Below are 11,151 nucleotides of genomic sequence, written 5' to 3'. Positions count from 1 at the left end.
GTTAGCCTGGTTGCTAACAGTCCGAAGCATGTTATCCTGGTTACTAACAGTCAGGAGCATGTTAGCCTGGTGGCTAACAGTGTGAAGCACATTATCCTGGTTGGTAACAGTCAGAAGCACGTTAGCCTGGTTGCTAACAGTCAGAAGCACGTTAGCCTGTTTGCTAACAGTCAGAAGTGTTAGCCTGGTTGGTAATATGGGAAAATAAACTCACACACTTCATTCAAGCGACATATTTATACAACTAACTCCTGTCTCTTAATGGTCCAGGTATCTTGTGTGAAATACTCCAACAGCACGGCTAATAAGCTACGATAGCGTCCTTGATTTTGGATGCTCTGTTCCTTCACACATCACCTACGCAAAGATGGTTTGCTGTTTGTCAACTGTTTTGTGTGTCTAAGTTCACCAACGTGTTAATTGTGCAGATTTTCTTCGTTCCTGGGAACAAATCTGCTCACAGTAATTCATTTGAATAAAACACTTTGATCAGGCACCGTTGATTCCTGCTTTTATGTGTTTGATAAAGAAAGGTGCAGCTCTGTAGGCTTTTCTCTGGGGAGACTACTGAATCTTGCCTGAACCTTTTAACCTATGGGAAATAGCACAGGCGTTATTTGACATATGTAATTCACGCTGTGATGGGTGCTATGTAGCCTGCAGTCTGTGTATTTCTTTAACTCAACTCCTCACCATAAACCTCCGTCAGAGCTCCTACAGCTTCAATTACCAGTTCAATGTTCACTCTGTCTGACAATGTCACAGTATAAGAGCAGCAGTCTGCTCCAACACGTTTGAAAGCGAGGCCTCGCGCTCTGCACATTCTTCCTCTGCACACTGAGGAATAACGCACTTTGTTTGATGCTTCACCAGAGACTTTGTCTGCCATCATAACCTGGGATTTGCTGCCAATAGCTGTCTGGTTAGCCCCCGCTCTGAACTCTGCCTGTTAAGGTGTCATGAGATGTCACACAGGTTGCCTGTGGAATCTCCTTTTCATGCAGAATCAGAGCCTTTTCAAAGGCCCTCTGAAAAGATAAGCGTACCCTGCCAATCTGACTCTGGAATACAAATGCCCTTCTTAGCATAGGGGGTGAAAAAGGGAAGATAACACAGAGGGAACGTGTCAGAGGGGAGAGTCTGCATGAATGTAGACCTGATGGCAAAGCAATGAAGGAAGAGACCGGCTACATATGCAAAGGAGATGTGGAACGTCGGGGTGATAAATGGGTCTGCTGAAATATGATATTGATTCTGGCACTTTGTTAAATAGAACATTTCAGCCAGTGGGCCTATTATCTGCACAGTGCAAATGTAAAGGTGCTTATTTCATGAGCACGGCCACTGAAAACTAATCTTACTTCCGGGTTTCCTTAGTGTTAGAAGAACCAACCTTCAAAATACAGGTTTTCACTAACCAGGTTGCCAATAAAAATAAAAATAACAACACTGAATAATGGAAATACAGTGTAAGAATTATATGGTCTGGAAACATCATCAATCACGGCCCGAGGCTCTGTCCCAGTTCCAAGTCTGCATTTAATCAAGAACAGTCCAACTAACTTCACATTACAACTGCTGTCTACGAGAGGTGAGGGCATGTTAGCGCAGCGAGCTAACTGTAGCTTCTTCTCTTAGCAAAAACACTGACGTCTCATCGCCTTCAAACATCATCTCATTTCTCATGGAAGACAGCCTTGGTCTCCTGGTGAGTTACAGTCATGTTTGTCATGGCTGGTTAGCTTAGCTTAGCACAAAGACAGGGAACACTGCCTGGCTCTGTGCAGCAGTAACAGAGCCAGAGCTTCTGAAGTGTAAAAACAGCAGTTAGCTCTTTTTAGCGTGTGATGTGAGGAGGGCGTGAACGAATGGACCACATTTCATAGAAATACATCCAGCACTTGAAATGCCAGCCTCACGGTGCAGCTGTAGGAAAGGTCAGGGGTCGCCAAAGCCATCAGGATAAGTTGTTTGGGACCCATGAACGTGCAGAATTTCACAGCAATCTGTCCAGCATGTCAGATGTTTCCTTCTGCAGCACAGTGGCAGACATTGTTATTCATAGAGCCGCACCGCTTGCATGTGGGAAATAAAAAAAAAAAATGAAAGAGGAGAAGAAAGCGAGGGAGACATCATAAGGGGCAGGAATGACAAAAGAGGAGCACAGAGTCATCCGCCTGGGGGCAAAACTATCAGTCAGCTCTTCACAAGTTTAACTCCACAGCAAAGCCGTCCTGAGAGCAGGTTTCTCAGACTTCCTCGCTCATATGTTCGCTCACCACTCCTATGATGCATATTAAATCACGGGGTGAATAATGAAGCCTATCTCACATAAATTAGAGAGACACGCTGAATTCCCCTCAGGTTCAATCACCGTGAATATTAAAGCAAACTCACAAGGTTACAGAGAGAAACGGAGACAGGGAGAACAAGAAGAGGATAGATGAAGAAATATGAAGAATGAAGGACGGAGAGAGAGCAGATAAAGAGGAGAGCTCCTGGCGAGAGGCGAGAGCAGTCGTTATACATTTACATCAGCCATGTCCATGTAATCATTTTGCTCACATCTGAAAACAGGGTTAGAAAGTGGGGTAATTAAATTGCCAGTGCTGCCATGGCCTGTCACTGTTGAATCTGCAGGGATATTTTTTAAAGATATACGTCCTGAAATAAGAGGAAATAAACTGCAGGGTAGTGGAAGAAGTTTTTACATCCTTTACTTATTATAGTCCCTGTCAGTGTTTAACTATAACTTTAACTATTGTATCTGACAGCAGCGCATCACATTCTGCATTTTCCTGCCAATCCAGGAGGCCTTTAAAAACGTGTTTAAGGAGGAGGAGACCCACACAGTAACGCTTAATCCCACAGATTATCATAAAAACTTCAGAACCACCAGACTTGGAGATACGTGGTTTTCAGTGGATGAGAAGGGTGTGAAAAATCGTAATCTGAAAAGTAACGAGTAACTAAAGCTGTGAGACAAATGTAATGGAGCAAGAAGGGCGACATTTGGCTCTGAGATGTGATGAAGCTGAAATATGAAGCTGTGTGAAATGGAAATACTGAAGTAAAATACAAGTACCTTCACTTTGTACTTATGTTGTACTTGAGTACATTAATGGGAGTAAAGAAGAAGTAAAGTCAGCAGAAGCGCGGCAAGCACAGATTGTAAAATAAGATGCTCTACGCTTCCAGTGACAACCTCGAACGTCTCTGAAAAGAACAAAAAGGACGAATATAGGAACCGAGTAAACGAGAGCAGCTCAGATTTGCTGTGATATTCATTCTTAGATTACGTCACGTTGGACGAGGCCGCCGTCACTGTACCACTCTGTAAATCAGCAGTTCAAACTGTCAGAGCAGGCACAAAAACATTTTCCAGATTATTTCTGAGAATCACACGCAGGGTCAAACCCCCCGACGCGAGCGAAAAGTCAAAATTCTTGCATTTTATCTGATGGCGGACTCCTTATTGACTGTGAGAATTACACAGAGAGAAGCGAACGAGTGGAAGTGGACTGGCACTAAATGACTGAAAGATCAAGGGGATTTTGGAGCTGCAGAGGGAAGCGTGTACAGCAGATTACTGATCGGAATGAGAAATTCATGTTTTCAAATAGATATTTCTCCTTGCTTGAGTGAAGTTTCCAATTTTAGCCGTCGGCTCAGTTCAGAGGATGTTATATGAAGTGTGTAAATAAGATTCGAAGGAACGAAAGTGGAGCTTTGTTAGAGTGTGTGTGTGTGTGTGTGTGTGTGTGTGTGTGTGTGTGTGTGTGTGTGTGTGGTGGTGGTCTTTGACCAGAGCTGCAATCCAACATCTCAAATCTGCATTCAGAAATACTCTCGGATGGATCACAGGCTCAGACCTGCATCGCTCCCCTTCGTCCTGTCTCTTCAGACTCTGCAGGTCCCTCCTTGTCCTGCAGTCTTTCCCACCTTCACCTGACTCCTCACCTGCTCCCAATCCTCCAATCAGCACACGTGTCGGCCTCCTTTCTCAACCCTCCATCGCATCATCTGTGCACATTTTAACAGGTCATGGCAGGAGAAGCACAGCTGCACAAAACCACATAAGAAGACACAGTTAGCGACTAGCGAGCGAACATTTAGCATCTCAGGAGACAGGTGTGATTCTCAGGAGACTAAAGGACATCAGGTCCCAAGAAAGACTCCAGAAGAATCTGAATTAAGCTCCACATCTGATCAATGTTTGAATAAGCATTACGTGGCCGGTTTTACTAACTTTAGCTGAGCTGCATCTCCAGTGTCCGTCTGCAGGACTGTCATGTGCAGCTCAAAGCTCATGAGCAACCGTTGATTCCACCTGAAACACTGCCTGAGACTCTCCCCTCTCAGAGCTCGTTAAGACTCCGTGCTTGAAAATGATGCTTTTTCACATCGTGGAAACATTTAATTGTTCAACATCTCAGTGCGCGTGCTGTGACTTCCATTTAAGGGACTGAACTTCATGTGTTTCTCAACATGCAAATGAAGAAGACGGTGATTTTCTGGCTCACGCTTGCAGCAGTTACACAGATGCTGACAAAGTTCTCGACTATCTGCTCTTCTCCAGCTTTCTTTCTGAATATGAATCACTGTCAGAAGCCAGGCAGCCCCTCCTCAGCTCAGCAGCACCATCACTTCATTATTAAATTCACAATGTTTGAGGCAGGGCGGAGGTTTTCTCCGAATTATCCTCATGAATAAACAGCTGACGTGTCCTCCCATGATCGATGCCTGCTGCACTAAACTGCGTCTGCCCTGCTCGAACGCCACGGCTCCATTTTCTGACGCAAAATCAAATCAATCATTAAAATGAAATAGGTTGCACAATTTTCAGGCCATTGTTTTCCTAATTACAGGTTTTAATTGAATATAATGTGAAATCTCTAGCTGCGTGCCCCACGCTACAAAGCAGTAATCCATCCGCCCACCAGCTCATTCAAGGCTCTGACAGAAAGTAGTGGTTCCCGGCCCACCAGCCTGTGGAGAATCAATCGGCTCCGGCTGAGCAGAAAGAAGAAGATCACGCTGACGGATTTACACAACATGCAACACACACACACGCAGGAACACACTCGTGATGATACAGCGTTAACTCAGGGATGCTTCAGCGCCAACACTGCCCCTCTGATCTCTGCAGCTTTGACCAGAAAATGACCCCCAGACGTCCCCCACCTGTTCACTCACCGCCCATCTACCTGTCTGCACGCAGCAGGAGGAACATCCACGATTCAGCACGATTCAGTGATTCTAACTTAAATTTCTACCCATGAGAACACACACACACACACACACACACACACACACACACACACACACACACACACACACACAGAGTCCTGCTGAAGCAGATTACCAAAGTTTTGGAGTGTTAAATGTTTAATGAAAAATACCTGAGGACTTTTTACACCAAACTTTAACTGAACACGCTGCTTCTTCAATCATGAATATTTAATACTCACTTAAGATTTGAACTTAAGTTTGCAGGAGCTGTAAATCAGCGAGGGCGCCCACGCCGACACCGACGCCGCAGGGCTGTTCAGCAAAGGTTAAACCGACGGCAGTGTTTGTGTTTGTTTACTCGTAGAGCTGAGTGTAATCACATATCTTCTGCCAGCTAACAGTAGCTTTCCACCGCTCACCAGATCAAAAAACTGTCCGTACATTTACTCAAGTACTTTACAATTTTGACCCAGGTGAAAAATATTGGAATATTACTTAAATGATAGTTTTTGTACAAATCTACTGAAGTACACAAGTGAGATTCATGAGTATTCAAAACACGCTTGCAGTACAATTGTATTATATCACCAATATGTTGGAAATAAGCTTAAATATACTTAAAATTAAGTGAAATTAAAGTACACTTTGATTAAGCTTACCACGTACAATAAAGTACACTTTTATTACTTTGGAATACCACTTTAAGTATTGCAGAATATTCATTTTAATACATCTAATAACACTTTTTAAAAGTACATGTCACACATACTTTAAATTCAGCACAAAACATAAAATGCTACTGATGACTTTTCTGTACTTCAGTAATATTTACAGTACACTAAAGTACTTTTTGACCTGGGGAGGTATAGACTAACTCTCTCTTCTGCTACTTTATCCTTTACTTCACTACATCACAGAGGGAACTTTTCACTGCGTTACGTTTATTTGACTTCTGCAGCTCGTCATTAATTTGCAGATTCAAATTATTAATACAAAATCTAACCATCTAATGAGTTGATGAGTTCTTAATAAATTAAGCTGCCCACAAATATACATTCAGCAGCTGCAGCATTGAAGCACTGCTCACACATTAATGCATCCGCACTTACAGTCCAATAATGTATATTATTCTGCAAAGGGCCATTCTGCATAATGAGTACTTCAGTTGTGGTATTTTGCATATATTTTGATGTACTTTGACTTGAGTACAATGCACCTAGTTAGCATTCAAACACAGCTATATAAACATTAGTGAACATTTCTGGAGTTAAGACATTTTTAAGTGTTTATCAGAGTATTTGTGATAACACAACTGTGTTCATATACATGTTTTATGCAGTATGAGATTAACTCAGTGGAGTTGATGCATTCAGCTGCTTTCCACCACTGTGAGCAGACAATGTCAGAGAAGCAGAGAAAAACAATTTAATTGAATAAATTAGAATAAACTGCGTCCACATCAATCAGCAACAAGCTTAATACAGTAATATTCTCGATAGCATGAAAATAAGGCAGGAGTGAGGTCCCGCCCTCGGGCGTGCCTGAGGCCTCCAAGCGACGGCGTCCTCCCCTGAACGCTGATGAGCAGCAACAAAGATTAAAAAACCTGTGAAACGTTGTCGCACTGTACCGACACCGGGGCCGCAGTAACCTGTGAGGGGCCCCGGAGCAGCGCTGAGCAGCTGCACCTCTATTAACCCCTTGTTCCCGTCACTCTCAGCGCTTTGTGGACGCATTTTCCATTCTTGAATATTACCTGGCCTCAGGTTCACCGTGTGGTAATTTGATTAAACACAAATTAATATGGAGATATGCACCATGCAGGGCTGCACCGTGGGTGGAGGTTCTGTTTTGTTTCTGCTTTTCTGTCTTTGCAAATACTCAACATTATTACTGATGGATTTTTCTTCAAAACAGCCACGATGATGACCAATGTGTTATTCATGGCAGCCTCCCAGTTACAGTGCAGCCCACCTGCAGAGCAGCAGCCCCACACTAAACTCTGTAACTAAACTAGATAACAAGACTCGCCATCGTTCGCCATCTGAGAGGTGAAAACATCAGATTCTCACTTGAAAACTACAAAGCTTCCTGGGCAGAGTTTAATTTACAGGCTGACCCCCCCACAAAATCCTGTCAACACCCCTGTCACACACTCTGGCTGTAACAGGAAGTGGGATGATGTCATGGAGTCAGTGAGTTGTGTGTTTTAGCCGATATTTGTTTACATTTCAGCAAATTAGTGCCATTAAAATGTGGCTAGTTAGCGACTAGCTGTTCCTGTCTACAGTGAATGTGCAGACAGCTGTCGCTGCATTATTGTCATGAGTCTGAGGTAACTGCTGGAGTTAAGGAGCATCTTCTTGGTAGAATTTCTTGGCGAGTTATTCATGATAGAAGGCAGATGACGATATCTGGGAACGTGTCAGTGAATCTGAAACGTGTGTATTTGACTGACTTTTTCATGCAAAGGTTGAAGTACCTTCCCTGGTTTTGTCACCTGCTGCTGTAGATTCTGTTGATGAGTGATCAAATCAACACGATCAATAACTTCCAGTTGTTTCAAATGCCAGCGTGCTCCTGAACCTTTCGCCTCTCGCAGCATCTTCCCTCAGTTTGATGTTTTGACGGATTTATTTTTTGGATAAACTTCTAATAATGTCAGTGATTTGTCAGCTTCTTGTTTAACAGCGTCATGAATTTTAAAAAACCAAAGCGAGGACAGCGGTGATGTTTATCTGAGCATCACAGCTCTTCCTGCTTAAAGCCAGTCAGGCCTCTTCGTTTGTAATGCGACAGTGAGACGGAGGTGGATGGTGAATTTATACAGTGTTAATTTATTGATCTGAGTCAGCTTGACGTTTGCGATTCCATATTATTGGCCCAGCTCTCTCAGACGGCATTTAATTTGGTGTTATCAGAAGCGCTAACAGGAACACAGCTGTGCTGTCTCATCAGCCGTGCCGAGGGACAAGAAGGAAAGCGAGCTGGGACCTTAACAAATCAGCTGCAAATGACAAGACTGATTTGATTTTTCATTCTGGCATGGGAGAGGAGCATATTTTCAGGCTGAAATGGGAAAGGGTACATTAATTCATTAGCATGAAATACAACTTTGGGTGGAATTTGGAGTTGTCATCATTGCTCCGGGGAGAGGCAGCACTGTGCCGCCTCCAGCTCACATCAAATCCCCGGCCAAGGTTGTGCAAATTGAGTGAAAGCACATCCTGAGTGACACGCGGGATAGATGGCGCTTTGCCAAGAAAGTCGTGCCCCACAGTCCTCGAGTCCAGCGCTTTTAAATATAGAAGACCATATGTCCACAGCAAATGGAAGAAGAGGGGACGAGTGCCAGTAACAGTAATGAGACGCGTAACAAACTGGCCTGATACGAGTCTGAGGTTTTCTGTCTGAACGTCCGCTTCTTATTGCACTTCATTTCAAGATGCATCGATTGTGTCGGGAATTATAATGTAACCTGACTTCTTAACAGTCAGTGAAACAGAGCACATGAAGGAAGTTTAAAGAACTTAAAGTAACTTAAAATAAGCAAAATAAAAAGCTTTGCACAGCTGTGAGGAACTAAAGTCAGGCGATGCTTGTCTTTGTCTGCGTTCTCTTCATACATGAATACGTATGTTGTATTACTATACTTATACTTATGTTGTATTCCAGTGTTGAAGACGACCCTTTTCATGACATGTGGCTCACAGATGGAGCCTTCGCTGGATCACTAATAACTTTCCTGCAGGATATTCACAGATATCCACCGTCATGGACAAAAATCATGACTCAGCAAAAAAAAAAAAAAAGAGCCAAAACTTAACATTTAGCACAAGATTCTGCTGATGACACACAGCTCAGCCTCTGTGTGGACATGAATGTGAATTAAACTGCTTCACACTGAAACAGTTTTCAGGATCTGGACTTTCTTACAGTTAATAAGTCTGACATTACGCTGATTTACTTTTTGAGCCTCAGGGCACCTTGAATTTGGAGAGCGAGGCATTAGATTCATCTTCTTCCTATCATTTCTAAAAATGTATACCTGTTTGTAATATTGCAAAGTATCTGCTTGCAGTAACAACGTTTTTCAGGTGATTTTATTATTTCTCTTATTTGCTCCTTAATCTTTGATTTTCTGTTTTCAGTTTATTGATTTGTGCTATGTGGGATTCCAGCAGGCTGGACTGCTGCATGCTGACCCCCATTTGAATTACAGTAACCTTCATTTACTAAGTGTTTGCTTTAATACAATTAATATTAGGCGTGGGATGAGAAATGAAATAAATAAAATGGGGGCAAAACAGATGAAGAACAACAGCAATCACCATAAAATAAGAGAGAAAAATAAACTTTTATCAGTACTGGCTATTGGTCCTCATCATATTTCCAACAGCGTCACCCAGCAGCACCTCAGACCATCAACAGCTGACACGAAGCACAATGTGAGAGCTGTTTTTGATCAGCACCCTCAGCTTCAGCTGCCAAAGTCAAAGCACTGCTCCTGAAAGTGAAACGACTTTGTGATTCATTATTCAGTTGCCTCGTAGGAGCACATCACTGCAGTCTGGGCCGAACGACGCCGGCTCCTCATTCCTTGCAGAATTCAATTTACGATTGCATTGATTACTGTTAAATCCCTCCATGGTCTGACTTCACTTAACACAGAACTCTTAACCCCTTATTCTGCTTCCAGACCCCTCAGGTCAGAGCATCAGAGGCTGTTTGGAGACCCACAGCCAGGCACTGCAGGTTAACGCGTGGACGCACTGGACCAATGAAAGCTCTGGCTGGTCGGCTTTACTCGGTTTTTTGTTTGCAGCTTTCAATGTGGCGGCCAAGAAAATATTCATATTATACATAAAATATTGTTTTTAGTTTTTTAACGAATGCTTTTAAGGGGTTTGTGTGTGAGTTATGTTTTATGATAAGTGTTTCCAAACAGCATTTTTAACAGACAACAGGACTAAGTGGTTGGTTTGGCAAATGCAGAGTAGTGTCCTCAGGGACATCCTGAAAATGTCCCATTGGACAGAAAGCCAATTTCTGCAACAGCCTGTCTGAAAACGTCCGAAAATACACATTCTCCCTTGATTTGTTTTCCCACCTGCATTCCTTAAAGACCCTGCTCTGCTCAGCCTCTGATTGGCTAGTTTGTTGCTTGGATACGGTAAGAAAAAATGTCAGGGTCAGAGCCAATTAGACGCGAGGGGGCGGGTCTTAATGGAATATGGGTGGAAAAAAATGGGCTTTCAGTCTGAAGGAACATTTTTTGGACTTGCAGGAATAATGAACCATCTGAAGAACGACATGGGACGCAGCCGCTTCCTTCAGCTTAAGCATCTGCTGAGAGGAGAAAACATTTCCAAAGTGTGGAGGAGACGGTCCCACACGAGGCTGCTGAAATGTTTGTGTCGATGGCACGACTGAAACGAAAAGGTCATTTTGTAAGTGACTGACATTTCAGCCTGGATACCATTCAAATACAGATCACAGATATAAGGTCTCTACTCAAAACACACTGCAAAGTTTTTAATTGAAATTCCTCGACGCTAAAGAAACAGCCTTGGATTAAAAGTCGCACAAACATCCAAAACTCACACAAGCAAAGTCCTCCATGCTGCTGCTCCACACACAGAGCAGGCCTGCTTCCCTTCATTCACCTCCTGCATCCTGAGCTGCTTTCTCTGCCTCTTAATGGCCATCGATCCCCTCTGTGCAGCTTTGATTGATTTTATTCATTTTGCCGAAGATTAAAGTCCTGACCCCCCCACACACCAAGAACATGTTCAACTGACTCACTTGTGATGCCAAAGTACGGCTGTAATCAAAGGTCATGCAGTCAGTGCCAAGAACGGATTAGGCCTCTGGGGGCAAACGCCTCGGTTCTGTGGTTCTGCGGTTCTGTGGTTCTGT

The sequence above is a fragment of the Chaetodon trifascialis genome, chromosome 16, assembly GCF_039877785.1.
Source record: "Chaetodon trifascialis isolate fChaTrf1 chromosome 16, fChaTrf1.hap1, whole genome shotgun sequence".
Lineage (NCBI taxonomy): Eukaryota > Metazoa > Chordata > Actinopteri > Chaetodontiformes > Chaetodontidae > Chaetodon > Chaetodon trifascialis.
This window is presented reverse-complemented; position numbering follows the sequence as displayed.